This window comes from Cryptomeria japonica, chromosome 5 (assembly GCF_030272615.1).
Source record: "Cryptomeria japonica chromosome 5, Sugi_1.0, whole genome shotgun sequence".
Lineage (NCBI taxonomy): Eukaryota > Viridiplantae > Streptophyta > Pinopsida > Cupressales > Cupressaceae > Cryptomeria > Cryptomeria japonica.
In genome coordinates, this window is record NC_081409.1 from 902,303,262 (window position 1) to 902,314,467 (window position 11,206).

The window sequence follows — 11,206 nt, forward strand, 5'->3', positions numbered from 1 at the left end:
TAGACTTCCAACAAGTGACTATGCCCTACCGCTTCTGCTTCCACCGCACGTTGTGGCCACTTCCATCGACTATCTCTACATAGGACTCATTTGTCATTCTGGAGAGTGGTTATGAGTTCTGCATTGGTGAGATCGGTGTCGATTTTGGAGGAGGAATTAGATCCCTCTAACACACCTTCATTTAGTATAAATTTGAAGTCGCATCGTCGCAGAGGAGTTGAAGGGTTTAAATCTGAGGTGATGGCAAAGTGAATCGTGAGGCTAATCTTTTCATCCATATGCATTAGACCTTAAGTGAAGGCTATTATATTTCAAAAGAAGAGGACGACTGTTGGCAGGCTCTGCTTGAAGCTATACATGTTGGTCGCGGGATGTGAACACAAAGCTACGAAGAATCCGTTTCTGGAGAATCACCAAGAAATCCCAAGGGCTCACTTTTAACTATTTTGTCCATGACTAGGGTATTTGTCATTTTGAGCCAGATGTCTTAATAGCATTTTTATTTTGTTCTACTATTGAGGAAATTGAATCCAATTAGGGTCTAAGCTTAAGCAAACTTCAGTTATGTGCTTTGTACGTCGCACCAGATTTTATTGCTCTTCCACCATGGCTCTAGCGCTTCAGCTTCAGCCCAAGCCTTGTTGCCACCTCTGTTAACTATCTATTTACAAAAGATGAAGTGTCGTTAAAGAACCTTCTTTTCTTTTCCATGCACTCTTTCCGCACGAATCTATGATTGCTGTCCATTATGACCCATAACATTATCTTTTTCAGATTCCAGTCAACAACCAAAGCCATGTTGAAGGAAACCACCTCCAATGAATTCTTTTCTTGATGGCGGCGACACTTGAGAAGGTTCTTATGCATGAAGCTTTCTCGATTCTGCATTCATTCACGAGATTTCACAATTATAGTAATCTCCTATATGATTCATACCATCGCATCCATCTTAAGCTGAAACACTATGGAACTCATCCATCTTAAGCTGAAACACTACGAAACTGCTTATCAACATAAAGATACTAAATATATTGCTTGCTTGTAAATGCACCTAAAATGATCAAAAATGGTTCTGATACCACTGATCTGAATTATTTTGTCAATTTAGAAGACAATATCAAAGCATAATTTGTGGTATTGTAAACACATAACAAATCATATAAAATTTCATTTCTTTGAAAATATGTAAGAATTATACAATTTTTGGCAAACTCTGTGAAAGAGAGTTGTGTGCCCTTGAATCTATCCCATTTGGGCAAACTTTGTAAAAGAGAGTTGTATGCCCGAAATCTATCCAATTTGGGAAAACTCTGTGAAAGAGAGTTGTATGCTCGAAATCCATCCAATTTGGATAAACTCTATGAAAAAGAGTTGTATGCCCGAGCCCGTACAAGTTAGGCAATCTTGTGAAGGAGAGTATGTTTGTGGACTTCATGAGAGCTGATACAAATTGGCTAACTCCACATACGAGGTGCATGTCATAGCTTTGCAAACTCATCTTAAGAGTTGTATGCCTGTAACTCTATAACTCTCTAACTCCTCGCAATTGGATTCGAATTGAGCTTATTTATAAGCTTTCAAAGAAGCTGAACATCCACTACATTTATGTCCTCATTGGAAGTCCAAAAGATAATTCAGTATTGAAAGGTTATTACATTTATATGAAAACAAAAATTAATTAAAGATTAAAATATTTAATACTCTGACTTATTTTTGATCATCATATGAAAGGGTATACATTTTTAAGCTGGCCAATGAGTTAGCTTCGATCCAAAAAAACAATGCATTCAAATACTGCTTTATCCTTGTCCTTTTGGTGATCTGTGAATGATTGATCAGATCAGTTCTTTCAAACTCTTTCTGTGTCAATTAGTGTGCCCAATCTGGTGCATCCAACAAATCTACAACTATAACTTGTTTTGCACTTGATTCACCTTCATGATATTTAGATAAATCTATAACATTAAATAATGGAGAAATATCGAAGCTCAATCTTATATGCATTGGATAAGAAATTTGACAATATCTTGCACAGTTCAATCTTCTTGCATTTCAGCTTATTGTAGGTTCCTTGTGGAAATGTTTCCTTTCCCAAATGTCCCATTTCGAGCTGTCTAATTTTAAACTCTTGCACTCTTCTATCCATATCAGCATGTTCTTTGTATCTCATGGCACTCTTCCCCAAGTTCTTCCTCACTTCTTTGTGCAAATCAAGAATGTACTCTGCAAAATCTTCTGCTAATGCACTCTTTCTACTCAAGTCTCCACTATCTCTCAATCCATGAGCTCTCTTGGAGCTGTACCCATACACCACTTGGAATGGACTCTTTCTCACACTTTGATTATAGAGTAATTATATGTAAATTATGCTCGTCTCAATATAAAATCTAACTATTTTGGTTTATCATCAACCAAACACCTGAACAAATTTCCCAAACTTTTATTGACAACTTCAGTTTGGCCATCAATTTGAAGATGGTAGGTTGAACTAAAACCCAATTGCATTCCCATCTTATTCCACAAAGTATGCCAAAAATGACCAACAAATTTTATATCCCAATCTAAAACAATACTTTTTGGGAAGCCATGCAACTCTACTATATGTTTGAAAAACTATATAGCTATATGGGAAACATCACTACACTTATGACATGTTATAAAATGAGCCATTTTTAAAAATATGCCCACTAAAAGAAAAATAAAATTATTACCTATTTTTGTCCATGGCAGTCCCAAAACAAAATCCATGCTACTGCATTTACAGGTATAATCAAAGGTTTTGCTTCATTCCCTTGGTAGGTGGACATATACGGAATCTTTACACCATTATTTTTGCTATCTAAACTCATCCTCGGCTAATAGTAACTCTCATTTAGCTATGATAATTTTTTGTCAACTCCAAAATGTCAACTCAAAGCCCCACTATGTTTCTCCTTTATCAACTTCTCCCTCATTGAACTTTGAGGTGGCATAACCTCTTCCTTTTGAACAATAATTTTTCTTGTGTAAAAGACTCCAACCATGGAGTTCTATTAGTCCCAACTATACTCTTACACTCTACCCAAGCTTATTTTTAATGTGCATATTCTTCATACAACTCTCTCATACAATCAAAACCATCAACACCTAGTCTTAGCTCATTCAATAACAAACATCTCCTATTGAATGCATCAACAACTCTATTTGATTTTCCACTTTTATGCTTCAAAATAAAATAATAACGTTATAGAATCTCAATCCAATTCACATGTTTTTACTGAATTTACCTTGTCTATTTATGAATTGAAATGCATGATGATCGATATACAACAAGAACTCCTTTGGTAGAAAATAATGTCTCTGCTTGTGGAGTGCTTAAACAATTGCTTACAGGGATTGATCATATGTGGAGTACTTTCTCTTTGCCTTATTTAATTTTTCATTGAAGTAGGCTATTTGATTTCCCTCTTGGCTTAGAAATCTCCTGATCTTTGTCCCACTTACATCACAATCATTTTGGATCATTTTTTCAAAGTCAGGAAGTGCTAACACCAGCTGCTTTTCTACCTTTTCCTTCAAAATATTAAAACTCCACTTCGCTGTAGTTGTCCAAACAAATTCTTTTATATTTTATTTCATTGTCTCTTTAATCAATGCACTAATCCCACTAAAAAATCTAGTAAAATTCTATAGAAGCTTGCTAACCCATGGAAGCTTCTTGCTTCAAACATAGGCTTTGATGAAGGCTAATCAATATTTATTTTTACCTTTTATGGGTTTATTTGCAGACCACTACACCATTTTTGGGTCTATTTTTAGACCACTACTAGAAGCAAAACCCAAATACACCAATTCGTTGTTCATAAAATTATGTGCTTTTTCATCACTGTTAACTTCTCTTTTAGCCTTTGGAAGACTGCTCCAACATCCTAAAAGTTCTCTTCTTTTGCCTTACTAAAGATCAAAATATCAACTAAATATACAATCACAAGGTTACCAAGGTATACCTTCAAAACTTCATTCATTGACCTCATGAAAGTGTTGGTTGCATCCATAAATCGAAATAGCATCACCAACCATTCATACAATCCATCTATGGTCTTCCATTCATCAACCTCTCTTATTCTTATTTGATGGCAACCATTCTTTGAAAAAAATTTAGTGATTTATTTGGCTCCACTCAAGAAATCTATCATATAATCCATTATTGGCAACACGTACCAATTATTTATGGTTATCTTATTTATTGCCCTCAAATATATACACATTCACCAATCTCCATCCTTCTTTGGTGCTAACACCACTATAACCACACACAGACTCAAACTTTCTATAATCAACACCTTAACAAGCAACTCTTACACCTTCCTATTTATCTCTTCATTCTCTTTTGGTGACATTCTATATTTTACCTTGTTTGGAAAATGCATTGAGAATCAAATCCACACAATGACTAATACTTCTCATAGCTGGCTGATGGTATGATGAAAGAATAAGTGTCTGGTAGAATATTGAGAGGGGGGGGGGGGGGGGGGGTGAATCAGTATACTGAAAAATAGATACAAAGTTCCCAAATACAAATTCAATCACACAAAGTAAACATATCTCAGTCAAGATCAATATTCATAAGAATACTTGACATCAACTAGTTTGACTGCTATGACAAATTAATAGTAAACAACTTTAATCTTGTAAACATCAACAATGCTTAATCATAACTCAACATATTCATATATCAATGCTTCTAGTTATCATGCCTTATCAGAAGTTTATAAAATCAACAAATAAGAATGTAACCACAAAAACATTCACCACTTGACACAAATGTTTATACATGGAAAACCCAAATAGGTAAAAACCATAGTGAGATGAGACTCACAAGGAAAGCTAGCTGAACTCTTTTGAAGTTCGCCTTGTTAGGAGCCAAGCTAGTTAAAACTTTACAATAAGTCCTGTTAAGAACTAATTCCTATTAGGAATCACCCAATTAAGGGATTTACAGATGTTGGTGTTGGAAATAAGCCACACCCAGACTAACGATGGACTAGTCCAAGAGGGGCCAGTAGCTCAGTGGTAGAGCACTCCAGTAGCATATAGAAGGTCCTAGGTTCGAGTCCTAGCTGGTCCATGTCTCAACATGGTATCAGAGCCAGGTCTAGGCTAGGAGCCCCAAGCACACGAGAGGTGTGGCTTAAGGGGGGGTGTTGGTGTTGGAAATAAGCCACACCCGTACCGATGATGGTCTAGTCCAAGAGGGGCTAGTAGCTCAGTGGTAGAGCACTCTAGTAGCGTATGGAAGGTCCTAGGTTCGAGTCCTAGCTGGTCCATGTCTCAACAACAAATATGCCTTGATGAAAAGAGCAATACCCTATTAGGAGTAACCTTGCTAGAGGATTTAAGAATCTAAGCTAATGGACCACCTTGTTAGAGAATTTAATGAGTAACCAAGCTTGTTAGAGCTTACCCGGTTAAAGGATTTCACTTTTGTTGTAATTATTAGAAAACAACAGAGTTTCTTGATCTATCCGAGTAGCACTACATTTGCTTGATCAGATCCTTTTAAGCTTCAATCTGCCTTCACTCAAAGTGCAAATCCATTCACTGGATAGGCAACTACGCACTCAACAGGTTTCTGCCAATATTGCCAATAACCTTTACAAACAACTTCATCGACCTTAAATAAAAATCACTCGGTAACACAACAAAAACCTAATTCTCATCATCAAGATTAGAAACAAGTCAGTACAATTTTCCACCCATTAAGATTTTAGGTTAGTGTATACTTTCAACAGTATTTTTGTAAAATAAAAAATTCTTTCAATTCAATTTGGATTGCATTACATCAAACCCAACACATAAAATTTTGTTAAGGTAATTCATTTGAAATCTTATTCTCATCTATTAATATTATTTTAAATGTATAATTTCAATGCTATTTATAAAATAAAAAAGAAATTCAATTCAATTTGAAAGGCACTTCATTAAACATAAAGCATAGGATTTATTTAAGTCATTTATCTGAATCACACTCCTATTTATTAGTGTGATTTAAGATGAGTCACTTATACAAGTCAAAATTCAAAATGTGTTATTTAAATTAAAATAAAATTTAAAGATTGATTTAAAAAGAAGTGGAAAAAAAATAGTTCATTTTGAAAAGAAAAAACCTATAATTTAAAATAAAAACAACACAAAATTTAAACAATCCACATTTTAATTGAGGTTGTTGGCAGCGGTGGTACTCCACTTGGGATGTGACACAAACCACCTTTTTGAGGCTGTAGCCACCTATCATGGGGTTCTGTTGGCCAAAAATATTAATCCTAAGGCAATTTGATTAGAAGGGGACTTTAATAACATTATCCAATGTCTATTCGGTAAGCATAAAACCTCACGGAATATAAAATGTTGGATTGAGAAAATGAGAGATTCGTTAAAAAGTTTCGAAAACAATAATATTTCTCATGCCTATTGAGAACCCAATAGGTTGGCCAATTAATTTGCTAAACTTGGAGTTAGTAGCAATGCTGAAAAATTATGGGGGCTAGGAGATAATCTTTCGACTGAAATAAAGGCCTTAATGTTATATGATTTGGCCCAGGGGAGACATATTTTAAATGATCATAAAATACCGTCTTTTGATGGCTCGCATTCCATTTATTAATTGTGTCATTTTGGCATTACTCATGCTTGGGTCACACGCTTTTTGGGTTCTTTCCAGCTTTCTGTACAACTATTCAACCCTACTCAATACTGCCAGTACTTAAGCCATGGGCGGAGAAGGGAAGAGGGTGGAGCCCTTAAATTGTGAAGACCTCAAGAAAAATAAAACAATTTTGTGCATTCTAGATCGGGGAGGGATCACTCCCTTCATCGAAAGATTAAATGATGTCCATGCAAATGTGACTAAGAAATTTGCTAAAGGTTTTAAGGATGGAAAAATTAAAATTGAAGGCATAACGGTCGATATTGATGAGAAACTTATTGCTCAAGTCAGGGGTTTTTCTATGGAAGGGGAAAATTTTTATAGGGACAGGAAAATGGTGGATGTTGTAGTCAAGAAATTTCTTAGAAACAAGAAGGAAAGGGCTAAGCTTGCGAAAGTCGACAAAAGAATCTACGATACGGTTAACATTATATCCATTTAGCGCTTTGTTTTGGTGGTTTTGATGAAGTATGTAACCCTATATGACAAATTACTAGGGCCTACGGGCATCATTTTGTGTTGCTTAATCATTTTAGGCATAAAGAGAAAATTTATTTCCCCTTCTCTCTGATGGCTTCAATTAATGCTAGCATAAAGGACCATAAAAAAAATAATTCTCCTATTTTGCATGGTGGTTTTATTTTCCTCATTAATGAATATATAAAAACCCTACCTTCCCCCTCGACTAGGGTTCTTGAATCTTTGAGTGATTATGAGGAAGGGGATCATATCAATCTTTCCTCGAATGAAGAAGAATGGAACATAGATTTGGAAGGTTCGGACTCTGATTTTGGGTCTTCCTCAAAGAGTGGCCACCAAGATAAATGGGGCAGATCATCCCCTCTATCCACATCACTTTTTGATTCCCTATAGTCTTATCAATCACTCCTAGACAAATTTGTCTAGGTGTCGAGCTGAAGTGGTAGAACCCCCTTCCTGAAAGAGCTCAATGCCAATTCCCCTTTCCTCAATATGGAAAGGGAGAATCCTGATGATGTTATGGTTGTATCCCATGATATGGATGTTGATCATTTCATGATGTTTAAATGGACCTTTCATGAAATTAAAGATATCGATATGAAAATGAAGGCTATTAGCAATAAGTAAGACTCTCAAACTAATGAACAATGGAGAGTTGAACATAGAAAGGCAATGGTGGATTCATTGTAGAAGACTATGGATACAATCAGTGATATGAAGAAAGATTATGACTATAGGATTTCTCAGTTGGAGGAAAAAGTCAAGAAATATTTTGAAGGAAGACTGAGTAAGATGGAAAACAAAGTTCGAAAAGTTAATGAAAACTTGATATCTCTAGTTACCTTCAGTCACAAAGTGGTTAAGAGCTTGACTGAGAGTGTAAATACCATGGTTGGAAAGATGGAAGCCATCCACTAGGAAGGTGCTACAGTGGATGTGGAGTTGTTGGATAAAAATATTAAGGATACAAAGGGACCATGCAAGAGAACAAGGGCTAACCTGAAGAACAAATCTGCTAATCAGGACATTCAAGAGATGAAGAAGATTGCATTGAACATGACTCAGCTGGAAATAGAGGCCATTGAGGCCCTTAAGAACTTGTACTAGTTTCTATCCTTTTGTTGTCTCTTTCTGAGCTTTTGGTTTTCTACTAGTTCCTTGTTGTGTTTAGAGCTACAATGGAACTATTTATCTTTATGCAACTTTTTGATGTAGTTCTCTCTTAAAGGATTTTGGGTCCCTTCAAAACCTATTTGTTTTGTAATAAAAAATTTGCATTTTACTTATGGTTCAGATTCTTCCATGGATACATTTTCAACATCTCTTCAAAACATATGAATTTAATTGTTTTCACTTTCTAGGCTTCCTAATATTCATTCTACAACAAATTTTGTTCTTGTTTTGTAGAACTGGAGCAATTGCGGGGTGGGGGTGGGGGGAATCATGTATTATCTATTGGATGATAAACACTACTTTTGAATCTTTTTTCTTGATTTTATTTATCTATTCTCTTTGTGTCTAACTTAAGATTGGAAGAGATTGAGCATATGTAAACTTTGTATAACATTTAGCATCGTAAATTGTACATCTTTATTTAGGGTGTCCAATTTCAAACTCTCCTAGCGCTCATTTCAGTATATCTTATTCCTATATGCATTATAGGAACTTTATTGATTTAATTTAATATTTATTTCAATATTATGAGTACTATTTCAATTTAATACAATAACACTTTATTATTTCGGTCCTAATTTTAAGTGTTCCCTTTATTTGATTTTATTTCATGTTTTTATGGGTCCTATATCATTTCAAAGTTCAATGCACATTTTTCCACGTCTAAATATTATATTTTTTTATATAAATTATATTTTGAGTATCAGGACCCTATTATCTTTCATCCCTAAAAATTCAGAACTAAGTGTCGAGGAAATTTTGTTCGGGACGACCTTGTCTGACACTTTTTGGCTAAAATTTTGGGAGGATAATATGTTAGTATTACCATTCCCAAAACAATCCCCATTGTGAAAAATGATAATTCCAAGTCATCCAAAGGTGTTTTTACTTTGAGATCCCTATATAAGACGTACCTCCTAACTCATTTCATCATTTCTCATTATCATTTCAATTCAAGAGCTAATATGAGTCTAAGGAGCAGCAAGCTACACCAAGGAATCTTCATGTATGTTTCAATTATGATTTCATGATGAATTTTTTGATGATTTATAATGTTATTGCTTCAACACATGGAGGACTTATCCTAAGAGTATTGCATCACCCATTGAGGGTATAATCAATTTAGTCAATCATTTTTAATTCATCCATAGGGTTAATTCCAAACCCAAGGTTTGGCATAAGCAAACCCCTATCAACTCAACACAATTTTTTTCCTTTTGTGTGTAGATTTAGGTGCTTCTACAGGTCTCTAGCAAAGAAAGAAGATCAGAATGCACTCAAAATTTTGAGGGAGGCCGTATCTCAAAAATTCACCCATAAAGACCAAGATAAGGGCATTCTAGGTGTCATTGTCCTAGACAAGGGCTCTCGGGGCGCCATTCTCCTCCCATATTAGGTTAGGCTAAAATTTGATAGGGTGCCAACGTAGTATCTCATAGGCCCAAATCTAGATCAGTGTGTATGGATTCATTTGTTAGACTTGAAGGTTATTTTGGACACCTTCGTGCTCTTAGTTCTAAGTCAATTTTAAATCACATGTTCCTATCTATATCCCCTTTGCAAATCTAGTTTGGTTTTGTGATTATCAGTTCCACATTTACTTGTTTCTATTGTCAATTCTTAATTTTGTACCATCTATCGCTAATTCTCACATCCTTCCAATTGCTCATTTTTAATTCAATCAAAAGGAGTGGAATCCAATCTGAATTCAACCCTCTTCCTAACAAAATTGAAATTAAATATCTTTAGTTCATTCTCTTTATAATGTAATAACTGTGAAATAGGTCTTTATTTTAGTTTGCATGCATAAATTAGTGAATCCTATTTCTATACATTACATTTTGGTGAATTGGACATGGTTGTGAAGTAGGTCTTGTTCCTAGTTTGCATGCATAAGTTAGTGAACCCTATTTCTATACATTACATTCTGGTGAACTAAACATGTCTTACACTTGCATATTTTTATTCTTACTTTTAGATCTATAATTATTGCAGGAATATTTCAAATTTAGACATATTCATCTGTTACTTATGTACTTGCATTGCATCATTCATGCACATGTGTTTCTTGCTTTATATAATTGCATTACTTGGTTCATTAATTGCCTATGTTAGAAAGCAATTTTTGTTTCATTTCATTTCTTGTTCCATTGGACTAGAAATCATAGACAAAAAAGGGCATTTTAAAATCTTTTCATGTTGCAATCAATTCTATGATAAAATGTCGACCATCAATTCACTTGTCTTTGCATTGTGTTTTTCCTAGTAGTAGTATATCAAAAAAGTTTGATGCATGTAATGTTGCTTTAGGCTCTTTTATATCATCATAAATGTCTCCTAAAGATTCTCTCCCCAGTGAGGGAATTTTAGTGCAAGAAGATATTCTTAGAATTTATCTCACTAATATCTCTCTTTGGAATCAATCATTGAGGAATGATCTTGATTATTCTGCTGATATGTGTCTCCGTCGCATGAGAGTACCTTTGTGCAAGAGGACTCTATCGTGGTAAAAGAGGATGATATGATTGACAATCCCTTTAATAAAGCTTTAGTTTCTTATCATTTCACTGACCTTCCCTCTATAGATGAAGCATTAATGAATTTTTTTTGTCCTCCCAAAATTAATCCTATTCATGAAGAAGTTTTGGTGTAGGTGAAAGATATCACTAACAATGTTCTCTCTCTCTTAAACATGAAGCTCTAGTAGATAAAGAATCTAACCAAGATCAATTCAATCATGTTATTGGTTAGAAGAAGCCTAAAATTGTTGTCCACCTTCGTTAAGATGTCCTTAAATGTAAAAATAAACCAGTCATTGTTATTAAAGGTGGAGTGAATCACCCACCTAATTATGATGTAGTACCTCAC